We start from the raw sequence: 19,931 nt of genomic DNA on the forward strand, positions 1-19,931 counted from the left end.
ACAAAGATCACAACCAACAAACGGAAAGCATATATAGATGACTAGATATTACCTGTGAAGCACCAACTCACGTGTGGACACGGCAGATGGTATATTTAGAAAATAAGAAATATGGGTGCGGTGGGATACTGTAAATTTTATATAGTACACGGCAAGAAAGATGTGTACTACAAAAATATATTCATTTTCCCATTATGCCCTCAATCCTGTTGCACTAAATTGATATGCATTAGGGTATTACAGTAAATTAAAGTTTTTCTAACAATATCTAGAAATTGACATGCATTTATCCATTATTCCTTTTGATTACTATCTAACAATACCTTTGTGTTAAGTCTCTTATTTCTTCTCTCTTAGTTTTCTGATGGCTTACTTCACACAGTATGTGATGAACCAGAGTAATAAGAATCATAAACAAATACTCCTCCGTAGATCTCCATTTACGAGAAAAGGAAATGGAGAATGGAGTTATCAATATCGCAAAGAAAGAGATAGACAGAGTCGATATGCATTTTAGAAGGTTGAAGAAACACGCAGCTCTTCCATTTTCAGAAATGTAAGGAGTACGTTAGTATTTTTTCTTCTATTTGGCTTCTGTTTAATTTGAGGGATTGATCTACAGTGGGGGCGATGGAAACACTTGCCATATCATAAACAGACAAAAAAAAATATATAGTCTTCGAGTTTAATTTGTTTTTTCCTTTTGTCTAGAAGATACCTGCTTGATTCATGTAGTTGTGAAGGCTATGGAAGCTAGACTGAGTATCGCGAGGTTGTCCATACAACACGCGATCAACATATGCAGAAGAAATGAGGAAGTGTTTGCCTTGCTTGGAGATGGAATCAAGTATGGAGGGAAAAGGATGAAAGAAGCTCTTGGCGTCACTAGTGCCAAAAAATGTCGGTTCATAGGTCCAAAAAGACTAGATAAATGCAAAAAGGTGAGTTTCTTTGTTTATGGTCCAGTGGCGAAACTAAGCCCCGATTTGCCGCCATAAATTTGTATAAAATAAATCGCCTGAACCTAAAGTGATCTATGCTTATAAAGTTCTATCAAATGTTTATATGTTGTTTTTTCAGAAATTCAAGAGATATAAGGTAGATTATTTTGGTGAACTCTAACCAAAAGAGTTTGAAGGTATTAATCTTCTAATTAATGATCTCACAAGAAATGGCCCATTTGTGAAAAATTTCAATGTGACATCGAGTTATCTGAAAGATGGAGAACGAAGAATGTACCATTATGAGAATGAGGATGATAGAAACACTATATATCATGGTGTTGTCATTACGGAATATAATAAAAGATTGAGGTATTGGAAATACTTAAACAACTATGGGAGAGGATGAGAAAATGATGGATTCGACCGATTGAGTTTCGATACTTTAGCCATGTTTTCATATAGACTTTCAACAAACAAGTCACAAGTCACAAATGGAGAATAACAAAAAATTACTCTGGAGGATCTTAGATGATGGGAGTTGCTACATAGGCTAAAACATCAAAACTCAATCGGCCGAATTCATCCTCTCCCCATCCTCTCCCGTAGTTGTTTAAGTATTTCCAATACCTCAATCTCTTATTATATTCCACAATGACAACACCATAATATATAACATTTCTATCATCCTCATTCTCAAAGTGGTATATGCTTTGTTCTCCATCTTTCAGATAACTTGAATTCACATGAAAATTTCCTACAAATGGACCATTTCTTGTGAGATCATTAATCAGAAATCAATACCATTTTCACCTTCAAACTCTTCTGGCCGGAGTTCATCAAAGTAATCTACCTATCTCTTGAATTTCTGAAAAAAAGACTTATAACCATAAACATTTGATTGAATTTTATAAGCATAGATCACTTTAAGTTTATGCGATTTATTTTATACAAATTTATGGCGGCAAATCGGGGCTTAGTTCCACCACTGGACTATAAACATAAAAACCCACCTTCATGCGTTTATCTAGTCTTTTTGGACCTATGAACTGACATTTCTTGGCACTAGTGACGCCAAGAGCTCATTTCATCATTTTCCCTCCATACTTGATTCCATCTCCAAGCAAGGCAAACACGTCCTCATTTCTTCTGCATTTGTTGATCGCGTATTGTATGGACAAAGCGGAAAGTCTTTCGAAAGACTTCTTCCATCTCGTGATGCCCAGTTTAGCTTCCATAGCTTTCACAGTAGCATGAATCAAACATATATCTTCTAAACAAAAGGAAAAAAAACAAATTAAACACAAACTTTATATTTTTTTTTTTGTCTGTTTATATTGTGGCAAGTGCTTGCATCACTACTAGAAAATTGTCTAAATTTCCGTCAGAAATCGCATGATTCCATCCAAATCACCTTTGTGACGGAATTTAAGACGGAATGAAACCTGGTTATATCGTTCGACGCAAATTTCAGTTGCGTTTTCTATGACGAAATTTCCTGCCGGACTGGTGTAAAATTCTATCAACAATGGAGACGGAAATAAACATTCGGACTTCTTTACGTTATTCACTGATGTTTTTCTGTCACAAAATTATGACGAACTTTATAGACAAAGATAAAAGTCAGAATCTTTATTCTGTCACTAAAGCAATTTCTATAGAATTCCGTCACAGTATAATGTTATATGTTTTTTAAATACAAAATGATGAATATTCATTTTATAATTCATATATATACATTAAATAAGAATATAATTGAAACTAAAAGATATTAATATAAATAAATTAAACTATAAGATCATACAATTACAAAATTAGATTAACTAATTGTATAATATTCTAATAATCTAAAAGGCTCTTGAATCCTATACAAAATTAGCCTCCAAAATGTGTACCATGCATACCAAAAAACATTTCGCGGCACCTCTTCAAAACACTTAGACTCGCATAGATTTGTTTCATACTGTCATGATATATTACATATAACGTCCCTTTACAAAGTAAAAAACGTGAAAAGAAAACGAATAAATAAGTTAATCAAAGTAAAAATGATTTTTTAGCAACAACTCATGCATTCCTATTTTAAAGTAAAAACGAATAAATAAGATAATGATAAAGATGATAGAGATAGTGAAGAATTTCTTCTGAGTATTAGAACATTTATGTGTTTTTAAAATCATGATCAATGTCTCTGCTTTAATAATGGAATCTTCACAAAACTCACTCCCACGAATAAACATAGATTCTTGGAAGGAGGCATCTATCCAATTAAGTTAAAATTAAGCTTTTCCAATAATTTTAAAGTCAAATTGAAACATACTCTCTTTTCTAAATCAAACGGACACTAAGTAAAGATTATTATCATCAAATAAAAATCCAGAAAAAGCATAACCTTAAATAAATCCGAATCTTTTTAGTACATTAAAAAAAACTATATATTGGAAGGATGAAAGTGACTAGATAAATAAAAAAAAAATTATATGTAAAGATAGACAAAGTAGATAAGTTGCAGAAAGATGAAAAAGGAAATTAATGGTGCATAAGGCTTCCCATATCCATATATGAAGCTTTCTAGCTGGTATTCTCCTACTTATATTCTCTAAGTCATATGCATTTCTTGTTACATTGATTTTCTCCATTAACTTGCTCATTTTTCTTTGCCTTAAAAGATGCAGAAATTTCAAGCAAAATAGTATGTGCATCTAGGAAACAACCTGCCAACTCCATATCAATCTTTTCAAGTTCTGAAATCTATAGATGCAGAAAGAGTGAAGCTATATGATTCCAATCCTGCCAACTCCACTTATTCTACACAAACACGCTTGATCAAATGCTCGACTCACTTATTCACGCCATGACAAAACTCGGTTACCCCAGTATCAAGGTTTCTATATCAGAAACTAGCTGGCCTGGTGAGGGCGATATAGATCAACTCGGCAGTAACATTAACAATGCCCAAGAATTCCAATAGCAAATCCTAATCGGTTCCAAATAAATTAGAAAAATACCTGATCAATGGCAATGGCAGATGCATAATCGGATCAGAGGAAGTCTAAGAATCACTAATGGGACAGGTCTGCCTGATGCAGTTGCAAGATCAAAGTAAGAGAAAAATCAAAACACAAAATCGAAGTAAGAAAAATGAGAAATTCATCTCAATAGCTAAAATATCCATATAATTCTTTATTCAATTTAGACCGTAATAGTCTTCAACATCTACCACTTAAAAAGTAAAGGATATATCTAGTCAAATCTATATGAATAAAAATAGAAACAGAAACAAATAAATGAAAAATACCCAAACTGAACTTCATCATATCTGGAAATTGTGTGCACAAGAAAAATATACAAAATAAAAGAAAATTGTTTCAGTGAATGGAATGAGAAGCATTTACTCGTGTTCCAATTAAGTTTACACACAATAAAACACGAAACTTGCTAATCTATAGCAAGCATTAATTAATAAACACCAGAGACCATATTACATATAGAAATCAAAAGGATACAAAACAAATTAATGAAAAAATCTAACCAATTAACCTAAATTGAAATAATCTAACATTTAGTGTATCATTTTTCTATAAATTTCCCGTTTTGAAAATCAGAAAATCTCACCGGATCTAAAAGCTCCAAGGAATGGATCATAGTAAAGCAATACTGAAAAAAGAGCATCGGATCCTAAGCAAAAAGAAGATCGCAACTGTTAGATCCGAAAAGAAAAACGAAACGGAAATAGGAAAAAAACGTAGACAAAAGAAAGATCCTTACCTTTACTTGAAACGAAATCGGATCAGAGAAAAGAACCTGTCGTGGTCATTCATGGTTTGCGTTAAAGAAAATGATACGAAAATGGGTGCCATTTGAGGAGTGTTGAAGACTACAATTGAGAAAAAGAGAGGCCTGACTGCTGACCTGTGGAGGCTCACAAATTAATTAGGTTCGCTGCTCGTGAAAGAGAGATAAGTAAAGAAAAGGGAGAAAAGTTTGAGAGGCGGAGCCGCACAAATGAATTAGGGTTGAAACCCCTAATCTGAAAAGCACTTCCTATTTTTAATTAAATCTCAACCGTACATCTCCCTGTAAATCAAGGAAAATTATAGTATAGCTTTTTAGAAGGCTTAAGACATACCCAATCTCCGAACTTTTCCATTTTTTTCATTTTACCCCCTAAACTTAAGAGACAACCTATTAATCTCCTAAACTTCTAAAAAGCTACCCAATTTACCTTTTCTCTCTGACGTGGCGCTGGCCTGTCAAAATACAAAGCTGCAATAATCCAAGCGCCATGTCAGAAATGAGGGGTAAATTTAGTGGCTTTTTGAAAGTTTAGGATGTCAATAGGTTGTCCCTTAAATTTAGGGGGTAAAATGAAAAAAATAGACAAGTTCAGAGGGATGCATATGTATTGAGCCTTTTTAGAATCAAAAGTCATTAAAAAAATTTTGAAGATTAATTAATTAAAATTTGACTACAAGATTCAATTATTCAATTTTATGGTGTATTATATCTATATAAATACTAGTCGAAAACCCGTGCGATGCACGGGATATGAAACTTTTATATAATTTAGATAAATAAATAAATTGACATATTTACTTTTAAATAATTTTATATCATGCTATGAAAAAAATTTATATTATGTATATTTGAAATTAATATATATTTTTTTAATGATAATTCAAATTAAATTAATTTTAAAAATAATTGACTACTTTTTTTTATAGAATTTTAACTAAAGATGAATGATTTATTTATTTTTACAAAATTCAATGATTTGTACTTTTTAGGAATTTTAATACATTTTCATATTCCAAATATTCTGTGAAACAATAATAATAAAATAGCAGATTAATTAAGAAATATATTAGAATATAATAAAAAAACCAAAAATTGAATTAAACTATAATTAAAATTAAATATTATATTTACGATACAAAATAATTACAATGTAGGTTAAACAAAAATTGAATTAAACTACAATTAAAATTAAATATTATATCTACGATACAAAAGAATTATAATCTATGTTAAAATGGAAGCAACATCAATATATTATTCTATAAACTATTACAATCAATACTTTTCTAATGTTCGTAAGAATTAGTCACAAATTCATCTTAATGATAATTATTTTGGTTGATGGAATTTCATGATCATCAAATATTCGAATTCAATTATTCATTCTGCTACAATAACTCAATATATTTAATTGAATCAGTTTAAGATGATGATTTCTCATATTTTCATCTCGTAATATCTCATCAAAACATTCGATCAATTTGTTCTTCATTCTTTCACTATATAGAATATCAGCCATACTTGCAGATATCACTTATTTGACTTCATTAACATTTTCTAATAATTATATATTCTTGAATTTTGTAAGTAAGAAAAACAAACAATAGAATTGGAAAAAAAATGAAGGGACGAAAAAGATAATTAGGAGAGAACCATCTTCCTCTCGGGTTTTTTTTTTGTTTGAAAATAAGAGAGAATGTCGAGACATAAGCGTATAAAGAGGAGAGTGAAAATATTTTTTGCCCATTAATTAAACATTTTATTTTTTTCTTAATGAAGTATTAAGTCCATAAATTAATTTTAGTTAAATAGAATTAAATCGCAATTGTAACCACTCAGTAAAAAACAAAAACGTTTTATAATTAATATGTGAAATTAATTATATTAATTAGAATCATTATGCTCAACATTTAAGAATTTGAAGAGATTCAAATAATAATACTTTCTTAATTAATATTTTTCAATGATTTGTCCTATGATCATATTTCATTTTCATCTGTTAAAAACTCTTGAAATACTAACAATTTTGTACGAACCATAATATAATAGTTAAAAATTATATAAGCCAATGTTGCAAAAGCAATTATCTCAATATCCATAATTAATGCACATTTTTAGGATTTTAAGCATCAAAATTTATTTTTATTTACCTTGATTTTGAATTCGTATCTAGCATAATCCACATTCTTCAAGAATAAACATCTTATCAAGCGTATTAGATGCTTACAATCTCCTTGTCTAGAAAATTGGAAAAAAATAACTTCTTGATAATAATAATAATAATAATAATATAACATAATTTATATTGAAATAAACTTCATTGTAAGTATAATATTCCAATATCTCTTTAATATTTTACTTAATATGTCTCAAACTTCAATGAACAACTATCTTGTGAAACTTTATATCTATTTGTATCTAAATGCATAAAAATAAAAAAAAAATGTAATCCATATCAATTAGCTAAACTCAAACTAAAAAAATGAGTGGATTTCAACATGTTCCGAATTAGAAAAATTAATCTAACTTCAATTAAAACTAAAAATTGAGTTCATAAAAAGCCGAAAATCTAAATTTTAGTTAAGAGTTAACAATCAAAACAATAACACCTAGAAACATATACTAAAAAAGAATACAAATATACAAAATCTTTATATTAGTCATTTTGAAAAATAAATAAATAAAAAAGAAAACATAGATAAGGTAGCGAGATGTATGGAATCTGGATAGCGACAGAAATGAAATTTCATCTCTGAAAGATGAAACTATAACAACAATTGTTTAATAAAAATAAAACAACAGCACAATTGAGAAAGCCAAAAATTGAGTTCCTATAAAACCGAAAATCTAAATTTTAATAAAGAGTTAGCAATCGAAACGATGACACCTAGCAATATATACTAAAAAAGAATACAAATTTACAAAATCTTTATTTTAGTAATTTTGAAAAAAAAAAGACAAATAAAAAAGAAAACATGGATAAGGTAGCGAGAGGTATGGAACCTGGGTAACAACTATTGTTTAATAAAAAGAAAACAACAACACAATTGAGAACAAAAATAACTACAACATATGAAAAAAAATCGAATAATTACCTTGAGAAACATAAGAATTTCTTATAATTTTTGACACTTTTGTGTTTTCCGGTTTTAGTTGTTCATGCATCTTCTATTTCTGTCAGATTTCTTCAATTGAAGCTATCAGTTTGGAAAAAAAAAGACAAATAAAAAAGAAAACATGGATAAGATAGCGAGAGGTATAGAACCTGGGTAACAACAGAAATGAATCTGAAAGATGAAACTATAACAACTATTGTTTAATAAAAATAAAACAACAACATAATTGAGAACAAATAACTACAACATATGAAAAAAATCGAATATTTACCTTCAGAAATATAATACTATCTATCGTGATCAATAAATATAATGGTGGAATACTATCTATCATGCTTTATATAGAAGTTTATTTGCGACTTTTGGATTTCCTTTGCTTTGTGTTTTTTCATCTTCCCGTAACTCTTGCTTTCTTTTATTATTTTAATTAATAGGCTATTAATTATGTAATATATTATAAATATAAATTTGTTATTTTTAATTAATTAAATATTTATTTTTAATTAATTAAATATTGTTAATCTGATTTTTTACTACGTTGACAACTCATCAAAAAGACCTCTAAAACACTTCTTCTCATTTCTCTCTGCATCCGTAATTATATATAGTATAGATATGAAAATGCGTAATCTTTTCAACTCGTCATTGACTAATCGTCTGACTCACAATAAAACTTCAAACTATTTCACCGAATTTATAAATATTAATTTTCAATCTATTATTAAATCATAGAAAATATGAATTTTTTTATAAAAAAAACAAACCTATATGAAATTGGTGCAAAATAAGGAACAAAATACATGTGTTTTATAATAATATCTGAAATTGATACAACTTGTCAGTAGAGGTAAAATTGCACCATGTCGTTAGGTGTAAAATTGCTTCTGATCGTACACGTCAGGGTATATATATAATATCATAAATAATAATTTTTTTTTATATAGATAATGCTTTCTTTTTTTAAGAATTTGTATAGTTAATTTTAGTGTTAAAAATAAATTTTTTATATTTTTTTATAATATATATTTTTGTGTTATTTTTAATTTTTTAAATCAATTTTATTTAATATTTAAAATAAAGAAAAAATTGTAAGACTATTTTTCCATTCTGACGGAATGGATAAAAACATCAACACATTGTGACGAAATAATTTTCGTCTCACATTCTGTCACGCATGACCGCGTGAATTCTCCCGCAAATTCATTGTGATGAAAATTTTCATTTCGTCTCAAATTTTCGTCTCACACTTTGACGAAATGATTAGTGACGGAAATTCGTCTGAAATTTTTAACGGAAATCATTCCGTCCATATTCCGTCATAGATCGACAATTTTCTAGTACGTCCCTATTGTAGATCCGTCCCACAAACCAAACAGATGAAAAAAATACTAACATACCCCTTGCATTTCTGGAAATGGAAGAGTTGCGGCCTCCTAGAATGCATAGCGACTCTGTCTACCTCTTTCTTCCGATATTGATAACTTCATTCTCCATTTCCTTGTCTCGTAAATGGAGATTTACATAGGAGTAGAATAAATAAGAGACTTAAGGGTTAAATTTCGACGGAGTGGGAAATCGAACTCCAAATCTGACAAGCAAAGATTCAATTCCGTACAACTCGGGCCAACCCTCATTAGCTACAAGAAGGTATTGTCAGATAGTAATCAAAAGGAATAATGAATAAATGCATGTAAATTTCTGGATATTATTAGAAAAACTTTAATTTACTATAATACTCTAATGCATGTCAATTTAGTACAAGGGCATTAAGGGCATAATGAGAAAAATAATACATTTTTGTAGTACACATCTTTCTTATCTCCTAATTACACGCAACAAATCAAAATAATTTTTAAACTTTCTTTTTCCTTTTTCCAATTTGCCTATAGATATTTCTTGTCTTTCTTATCTCCTAATTACACGCAATAAATCAAAGTAATTTTTAAACTTTCTTTTTCCTTTTTTGCCCTTCTAATTTGCCTAGTTTAATATTGTTATGTGAGGCAATTTTTCTAACGGGGTGTTTGGTTTGATCTATTTATAATAGGGAATGGGAATGATCATAATTAATTACCTTTGTTAATGTTTGTTTTTACCATTTTAACATAGGAATGAGAATGATATTCACCCCACTATGGGAATCAACCATTCCCTTCTCCTTCCACTTCAATCAAATATGATTTCCATTCCCTTATCCAATTTAATTAAAAGAAATAAATAAATAAAAAAGGAACCCACGTTTTTGCAACTGCTGGGTACACTATACAAAAAATAAAACTGTAACTACCCATGTATATAATAATGGATTGGTTCTAAGATATATATATACATAGCATATTTATTTATATAATACACGGTTGGTCCTTTAGATAATTTGTACTATACTATATTATAGTATATTATTTATATATTAATTTCATTTATGAAATATTTTTATAATCAATTTTTTCTCTAGATTTTTTTTTTATATTTTATTTATTAAAATTTAAGAAATTTTGATTTTATTCAATTTCGATTTTGATTTTGATTCCAATTCCGGAATTTGAACAAAACACTCTTAAAAATAATCGGATTCCGATTCCGGATTAAACCAAACAAAATAAATAAATTGTCATTCCAATTCTGATTCCGTAGCATTCCGATTCCGATTCCAATTCCGATTCCGAAGTTTGAACCAAACACCCCCTAAATGGTTATTAGATTATTATTAATTAAGTGTGTAATTATAATCCAATCTAAAATATTTTATAGGAATAAGCAAATTTGCCCTAACGTTTTTAAATAAGTGTAAATTTACTTCTAACGTATGAAATGATCGAATTTTCGAGCTAAACTTTGCTGTGATTAAGTTTAACTCATTTATAAATCAAATTGAACACCGAGCCACTCTTGAACAGTTTGCCTCATTTACAATCATAATTTTAATTATTATATGTATTTTATTAATTTTTAATTCAAAATAAATTTATCATAAAGGCATAATCCAAAACCTGAAGAAATAATTCAAAAAACCCAATTTTCAGTTTTTGCAAAAGAAAGAACAGTTCAAAAGAAGGGTCAAATGGGCTTTATGCCTATTATAAACTATATATTAATTTTGTTTTTTTAAGTCTAAATTTGGTGTTTGTTTCATTAGAAAGCGGGTAAATTACACCCATGGTCACTAAACTTTATCCATTTTAACATTGTGTCCACTAAACCTCAATTCTTAACGGCATGACCACTGAACTTTACACTTTTTAACACTGGTGGCCACTCAACTTTAATTAACTCGTCAAAATGACCGTTAAACAACAACAACAACAACAACAACAAAGCCTTAGTCCCGAAATGATTCGGGGTCGGCTAACATGAACCATCATATGAAACCGTGCAATCAAGTCGCGTCAGCGACACAAAATATTCAAGAATTAAAGGTGTTCAGAACAATATTTACTATGAAACCACAATTTTTATTTTCCAAAATCACCTTTTGAAGATCTTACTCTTTCTAAAAATTCACTTTCTCTCTCCTAACCAAACAACACCTAAATGACCTCAAAACGAAAAGTTTCAAGAATTAAAGTTTCTTAGAATTTCATTAACTCTTCGAATTTTTTATTTTGAGACGTTAAGTTGCCACCGATGTTAAAAAGTGTAAAGTTCAATGGGCATACCGTTAAAAATTGAAGTTCAGTGGTCACAATGTTAAAGTTCAGTGGCCATGGGTGTAATTTACCCATTAGAAAGCTGAAATTAAACTCAGCATCCTAACCAACAAGCGTAAAATTAGAAAATACAATAATCCTACCATTTCAAACTCCACATCCTAAACAACAAGCAGGGGCAGAGACAGGGGAGTCCAGAGGGGCCGGACCCATCCGGCCGCCGGAACCACCATGGCTACGAGTAGTTTCGGTGATTCCGGCCCCCCTGTTTCCAAGAAATTTAGCTGGCGTGCTATATTAGTACCAAAAAATTGGCCCAGATCCCGTTAAGTCTAAATTTTTTTGGGTCTGTTAGGCCTCTCTAAATCTAAGTTTCTAACTTTTTTGGCCCATCAGGTCTTTGTTAAATCTAAATTTCTAATTTTTTTCACCTATTAAGTCCTTTTTAAATCCGGTTTTTTTCTATTAGAAACCGATTTAGCAAAAAAAGAAAAAATTTACACACCATGTGTAAAATCAGACCCCCAACCGAACAATCTTGTATTCGCCACTTCCAACAAGTGTAAAATTAAAAAATACTATAGCATAAGTGGTTAAAATAAATATGCAAAAACAACAGATGGATATGAATAAGATGCAAACCTGACTCTTTTCATAAAATTCCAAAGCTACATTTGCAATTATAAGACCCCGAGACTTGTTGATTCTGTTGATTCTGTTTTGCACAAATCATTTTTAGTAATTAGGGATAAAAAGTGGAACGGAGAATCACCGATAAGAATCCCCATGGGACGGGGATGGAGATAATTTTATCCTCCTTTTGATGGGGCGGAGATGGTGAATGGTATCCTCGTCCCGTGGGGATCCCCAACCCCGTCTCGTTAATCTCCGATGGAGAATCCCCGACGGATCTCCAATTATTCCCCATTATGATTAAAATTATACGTTAAATATTATAAGTTATAACACTTAAATTAAATAGACTTATTTTCAAATAAAAAATTAAATGGGATAAATAAGATATTAGCCAATGACTAAATGAATATTTTTCCCAACCTAAACTAAACTAAAAACATGGTATCTCTGTCATTCTTTCGAACAAAACCTAGAATTAAAAAGGAGAAGAGAAAAATATATACTGGTTTTTTTAAAATATAAATGGTGATTCCCCACGAGGACGGAGATGTGGATTAGGGAAAAATTGTTTTTAAAAAGGGATGGGTCCCTGCGGGGACAGGGGGAGACTGGAAATCAAAATCCAGAAACCGGTGAAAATTTTCATTGCAAGTTAGGAAACTTCACCTCCGCATCTATTTGGAGCATTGGTCCTTCTTTCCTTCCGATGTATCTCTTCCACTTTGCTTTGGATTTCTGACAATAAGATTAGGGCAGAAAAAATCTAAGGAGAAGAGAAGAATAGAGAAAGAAGAGGGAAGAGAGAGAATTTAGAAGAAAGAAATAAAGATTTTATTAATCAATTGGTACAGAGTGATTCTCTTAAATAGGAAAAAGAAGAAAGAAAGTATAGCTGTTCTCCTAAATTCATGGCCCTAATAATTCTAACTTACCTTAAATCATTATGTTAATTCTAACCTACCTTAAATAAGAGTAAGGAATATAACTTACCTTAAATAAGAATAGGAAATATAGCAATAGGAAAAACAACATTAATTATTAGGGTAAATAATTTATTAGTCCCCTACTTTTTACCTAACACATTGTTTTATCCCCTTATTTTGAAAAACACATTATAACGTCTATATCCCTTGTAATTGCTAACCCTTTGGTCCTTCTGTCTATTTTTTTTTAATCTTTTAACCATTATATTTTGTATACACAGACATACAGAAAATAACAGAGTAACATTGTCATTTTGCATTGTACTATGACTGTCCTAAAAGCTAAAATATGTTCAGTTAAATTCTAACAAAATAGATAAAAGGACCACAGGGTTAATATTAACAAAAGATATGGACCTTATAATGTGTTTTCCAAAATAGGAGACTAAACAGCGTGTTACGTAAAAAGGTAGGGATTAATAAATTATTTACCCTAATTACTAACGCATAAATAATAGAATGATAACTAAAGATGGTAAAAATCTAGTTTAATCATTCTTTTTTCGCACATATGTGACAGAAACTAATGCGGAAGCTTTTCACAACACCGCAATCCAGAAGAAAACACCAAAATCCAGGCCCGTCCCTAAGCCTGGACAGGAGGGGCACCTGCCCAGGGTCCAAGGATGAGAGAGGGCCCAAACATAGTATTTTAATTTTAATTATTTCAAAAAAAGAAGATGCATAATTATTGAGTAAGTTACACATTAGTCATGATTAGACTAACTATCCAATATTCTAAAAAAATATATATCTTAAAATGTCAAGTACATGAAAACTAAAAGTGGTTTTAGCAATGTGCATTTGAAATTCTTGAGTTATCCAAATACTTTCCAGATACTCTTAACTATGCTAGTGCCTATTGCATTTGCTGAAAGAAGTTTTTTTAAGTTAAAATTATTGAAAAGGTATTTGAGATCGTTAATGTCACAAGACATGTTAAATGATCTAGCCTTTTATTCATTGAGAGAAGTATGTTAGAACATATTGATATTGATGTAGATAATATTATTAGTTGCATCTAAAAATGTTCGTACATATTATTTTGTATGAGAAATTGGGTAATTAAAGTAATATAAAATGTATTTTCCATATGAAATATTTTTGGGTTAAGGTGCAAAAATACCCCTAACGTTTTGGTCCAAGAGCAATTTTACCCCTAACGTCTAAAATGATGCAATTCTACCTCTAACATTGGAAGCCAATAGCAATTTTACCCCTAACGTTGATAGATTGGGTCAATTTCAGACACTATTATAAAACACAGATATTTTTGTTCCTTATTATGTACCAATTGCATAACAATTCGCTCTAAAAAAAAGATTTCATGTTTTTTATAATATAATAATAGAATTTGAGATTAATATTTATAAATTCGGTGAATTTTTTGAATTTTTTTGTCTAATTCATACAAAAAGACAGTATTTTTTATTTTTTTTCACATCTCAACGTATGTTTGTGATTTGTTACTGATAAAATCACACACGTGTGAAATATAGATGACAAGATTCATGACCGAGAAGAAAGTTGGAAGAATTATTTCTCAAATTGACCCAATTCATGAACGTTAGGGGTAAAATTGCTCTTGGCTTACAACGTTAGGGGTAAAATTGCACTATTTTAGACGTTAGGGGTAAAATTGCTCCTGGTCCAAAACGTTAAGGGTATTTTTGCACCTTAACCCAATATTTTTTTATTAGATCATTTGTTAAGTGTAATAAAAAAAAAGGCCTAATTCACAAATAACCCCCTGAACTTGTCCAAATGTTGCAACTGCCCCCTCAAACTTTCAATTGTAACAACTTACCCCTCAAACTTGTCCAATTGTAACAACTTACCCCTTAAACTTGTCCAATTGTAAAACACAACCCCAAATTGCTGACATGGACTGCAATTGAAGAAACACGTGAAATACAAAATCTGCAACGCTCATGGAGTATGATAATTAGATCTTTAGCGTGATACGAATCCGGAGAAATTTTTTTACAGTTGCTTCAAATACGGGGTAAAAAAATTCCCAATTTGGGGTTATGTTTTACAATTGGACAAGTTTAAGGGGTAAGTTGTTACAATTGAAAGTTGAGGGAGGCAGTTGCAACATTTGGACAAGTTCAGGGGGTTATTTGTGTATTAGGCCAAAAAAAAAGTATCATTTTGAGGATTTTTTTTTTTGCACAATTAACTTTCATAATTCATTTTTTGCTTATATTTTATTTATTAGGGTCTTTATTTTTTAGTTCGCCTTTAAACCCCTAAATTCTCAGGATCGGCCCTGTCAAAACCCACATCCTAGACATGTTAAAAGTAAAAAACGATAAGGTTGATATTAATTATGAAACCTTTTCCAGTAATCTTTCATAATGTTGTCAATCAATATTATATAAATTAACCAGGATTTCATCTATTGCCAGACTATGGTATTTGATTCGCCAAGAATCCATACCCTAATAATCATTGAAGCAAATCAATTAATTGTAAATTAAAACTTTACCTAGAGATAGGATTGTAAATCAGTCGAATACAGGATTATTCGGTTGGAGGCCGATTTTATACATGCGTTCGTAAAAAAAAAACAATTCTTTTGCTAAATCGAATTTGCTCAATTTTATATATATATATATGTGTGTTATAATTTGAATGGTCAAGAACCAATTTTTAAGTATTAATGTACAATTTCTCAAAATTAAGCTAGATTTCCTGTAATAGTCCTAACATGTAAAAAAAATTGGATTTGGAGAGGTCTGAACATGTGAAAAAATTAAAAAGTTTGATTTCAGAAAGCCTACCAGGCAAAAAAATAATAATAATTTGGATTTAAGGAGGCCTAACAGGTCAAAAAAATTGAAATTTGGATTTAGGGAGGCCGAACTGGCCAAAAAAAATAGAAATTTGGATTTAGAGAGACCTAACATTCCAAAAAATGTAGAAATTTGGATTTACAGAGATGCAAAAAAAAAAAAAATTAGAAATATGGATTTAGGGAGTACTGAATAGGCCAAACAGATTGAAATTTTGAATTTTGGACAAGCCTAACACGTAATGGGCCATTTTGAGGTTGTTAATACCACTTTTAAATAGTTGAAGGGGCAAATAGATCGTCTCGTAAGTTCAAGGGGCAAAATGACTAAAAGTGACAAGTTCAGGGGGCTGCGTACGGTTTAGGCCGAAATTATAAATTTTACCTAGAGGCACGCTCCTTCTTGACTCTCTTACACTTAACTTGGTGACACTTTGAGCCTCCTCCACCCATCTCTTCTTGAGGGCAAATCATTAGGAGCACCCGGTTCTCCATGTCAATTGGAGGATGTCTCATATATATTTTGACACGTAACATGGACCCACACATATTATAAGAGATCCCACTATTTTAAGTATTATGCGGGGTCACAATACACGTTACCAAACGTGAATTGGAGGTCCTCCGATTAACATGGAAGACCCGGTGTTTAATATAAGAAGTCACCCTTGAGAGGCATCAGTTCCTCTTTGCACCCTTTAATTACATAACAAACCAAATGAAAAGCACATATCAATGATAAACAGGAATAAGAAGAAAACATGAATTTATGAAACCAAGTCATGCTTAACATAATAAATTTTTGGGTAAATTTCAAATAAAACTCATGTGGTTTCACTAATTTTTAGATAAATGATTTTGATTTACTTTTTTTTTTTGTAAAGTAAGGACTGAGGTTTTCAACTTTAGCAAAATAAAGACTTTTTCGATTGATACTATTAAAATCACCATTGACGACTTAAAAATGACATATTTTAAGAACTACTAATATTTTAAGCAACTTTAATTCTTCAACTTTTTTATTTTGAGATTATTTAGATAATGTTTGGTAAAGAGAGAGAAAGTTAATGTTTAGAGAGAGAAAGTTCTAAAAAAGATGATTTTCGAAAATCGAAAATTTAGTTTCATAGCAAATATGACATTGAACAACTTTAATTCTTGAAAATTTTCATTTTCAGGTCGCTAAAGATGGTTTTAATAACATTAATCCAAAAAGTCTTTATTTTATTAAAAGTGCGAAACCTCAATCATCGTTTTGACAAAAACTAAATCACATCCCTTTATCTGAAAATTAGTGAAACCACATGAGTTTTATTTGAAATTTACTCTAAATTTTTCACAATGGTATGAATTAAGTAATCGGGGTTTCATCTGTAATGTAATGAGTTATATTTCCGAAGTTTAAACCAAAGCATCCCATAATAGTAGTGTTTGGTGAATGAAGACAGGTTTGAAAGAGCTTTGTGAGTCTAAAAAGTTATTTTGAAAAGGCTGGTGTTAGAAGTTTTTTCAATTAGTTTATTATTCTATCTCTTTTGGATGAAGAATTGAAAAGAAAAGAAGAAACTTATCAAAGAGAACACAAAATCAAACTTGTCAGATGACAAGACCCATATCCGTTGAACAGTAGCGGAGATGAAAAAACTCCAAATTCCCCTTTTAATCAACATTACTCATTCTTCTCTATTGGGCATTCCTCTGTTTTTCTCTCATCTTCATGCTGCTTCTTAGAGCTTTACATGTTATGGAACTGATTGAACTAAAAGCTCGAATTGATAGTTAAGGCTCAATCATATATCTTATATTAATCTCCAACACACCCCCACACACAAATACCTCTTGGGCTTGCAGTGTGCACCACACAGGCTCATCCCGACATGTGTTTTTAATTCCACAAATTAATGAGGTTGTTGGTCCCTTATAACGTTACAAGTATAGTTCCAAGGGGGGGGGGGGTTAGGAACTATTTAAAAAATTTTGTTAGGGCAGACTTCTTTTTCGTGAGAAAAAGGTTTTAACAGCGGCGCTGAGTGAATAGCAAGATACTGGCTTAGTCAACTGGTGACTAGGTCAGTTTCTTTACTTGAGTCAGGAGATAGCACTTAGAGTCTATTCCTGAGCTCAGATATTCAATGCGCACAACTCAGCTTGACCTCTTTACTTGGTCAGTTTTTGTTTAAGCAAGCAATAGATATATAAAGGAGTTTAAGGTTAGAAATATGTTACTCAGCAGATTTATCCAGGTTCGGCCTCTAAGCCTACGTCCTGTCCCCAGAACACGTTCCAAGCTTTCGAATTCTCTACTGAGCTCTTTAACGGTAGAGCATCAAACCTTTTACAATCTTAGAAACTGAGTATAACAAGAGTACCTTCCTCTATACCTCTACTCAATCCTAATCTCTCGCTGAGTACTATAACCGAGTACTCAGCCTCTCCTTTCTAATTCTAGAAATGATAAGTGTTTATCCTAAACAATGATTGCTAAGACACATTAGATGATTGAATAATCACTCTAGACTTTTACACAAAAGATATGAAATTTAGTGTAAGATTGCTTTGCTTTTTCTTGCAGAACTTTGAGTAGAATTTTGGTCAGCGTAATGGCTTGATCAAGTTCTGTGTTTTTAATGAAGCAACTGAAGGGCTCTATTTATAGAGACGTCTGAGGCATCGGTCATTTCGAATTTCGAAATAACCGTTGGAGGGAAACGGCTTCCTGTCGTTGTCACCCAGTCTTGCTCAGAGCTCTCGGCCAATCAGATTTGAGTATCTTCTGTCCTCGGTCAGCTTTTGGTCAGCTCGACAGAATGTCTCTCCATTTATGGTAAGGTCAACTAGACAACATTCTGTGTCTTCTGAACTTTACCCAAAGTGGAAACACTTTGTCTGGAAGTTGTTCTTGCTCAGCTGCTGTCTTGTACTCTTTGTCGAATCAACTCAGCAGCTTTGTCCCGAAGTTGCTCAATGAAGGTCTTCTAGATCATTCTTCCGCTGAGCTACGTTTTGTACATAACGACAGCGTTTTGACATATGCGGGCCGAGTTGCCTTAAACTGTTTGACTTGGGCTTTGACTTCCGTATTGGGCTTTGGGCCTTTTAATCTTTGTGTCTTATAAACAATTTAACTCAACATTGAACAAACACATTAGTAGAATAAATCAAAGCATTTAAACTTAGTGTGTTTAGAATATTTTTTAATTACTCTTAAACAATTTTGTCAAATCAAAATTATGTGGAAAGGTGTTTCAACAAACTCCCCCATTTTGATGTTGTCAAAACTATTCAGCGAAGAACTCAGTATTGAGCTCCCCCATGATAGTTGACCTAATATAACTTAGCAAACTCCCCCGTCAGGGTTGAGCTACTGACTTAGTTTTACTCTAAACATTTAAAGGTTTAATCGAGTAAGTCTAAGGTCAGTTTTCAGATATAGGTCAGCTCATGAAACATATTCTATTTTACTCAGTGTTTAAGCGGAAGTTTTAACATTCAGAGGGCGCTGAGTAATTTGTTGTTCAATGAGTCTTATAAGACAATGTTTTATAAACATACAAGTCAATGTCAAACATATTATGAGCATTGGGTACGATCAATAAGTTTTTATAAGCATTAAACATAGTTGATGTAATTGAAGATACATAATAACTTAATACTCAGCATCGTACAAAATAACTCTGGTTTTGGATAAAAAGATGCAAGTATTGATAATAATAGAAGTAGTCAGCGTATACAACAAAAGATAAGTAAAAACATAGAGACTGCAAACTTAGCATAACTGAGCTAGCCTAATTTCTATTTCTTTTTCTTAGGCTCATGCTGTGTTCTAGCTTGTTCTTTCTCCCCCGTTTTGTCAGCATCGGGAGGAGGAATCCTAAAGGCGTCGGTTAAGACGGCTCTGGTTAGTTCCGTGGACAGCACCTTAAGTCTATCGGCGCTTTCATTGACGCCGTCAAAGACAGCAACTCCATCATCTGAGACCTCTTTGGGTATATTGAGTTCAGTAGCGCTGAGCA

At 31.2% G+C, this 19,931-nt stretch overlaps 1 long non-coding RNA gene across 1 annotated transcript; it reads right to left on the reverse strand.

The window, feature by feature from the left end:
* Positions 1–3,316: 3,316 nt before the first annotated feature.
* Positions 3,317–4,951, reverse strand: LOC136219994 (uncharacterized). The gene is made up of 3 exons (XR_010684362.1): positions 4,710–4,951; positions 4,557–4,619; positions 3,317–4,021 (listed from the first exon to the last, which is right to left on the reverse strand). It is a non-coding gene; the product is annotated as an uncharacterized lncRNA (long non-coding RNA).
* Between the last annotated feature and the right edge of the window lie 14,980 nt (positions 4,952–19,931).

This window comes from Euphorbia lathyris, chromosome 1 (genome assembly GCF_963576675.1).
Source record: "Euphorbia lathyris chromosome 1, ddEupLath1.1, whole genome shotgun sequence".
NCBI lineage: Eukaryota > Viridiplantae > Streptophyta > Magnoliopsida > Malpighiales > Euphorbiaceae > Euphorbia > Euphorbia lathyris.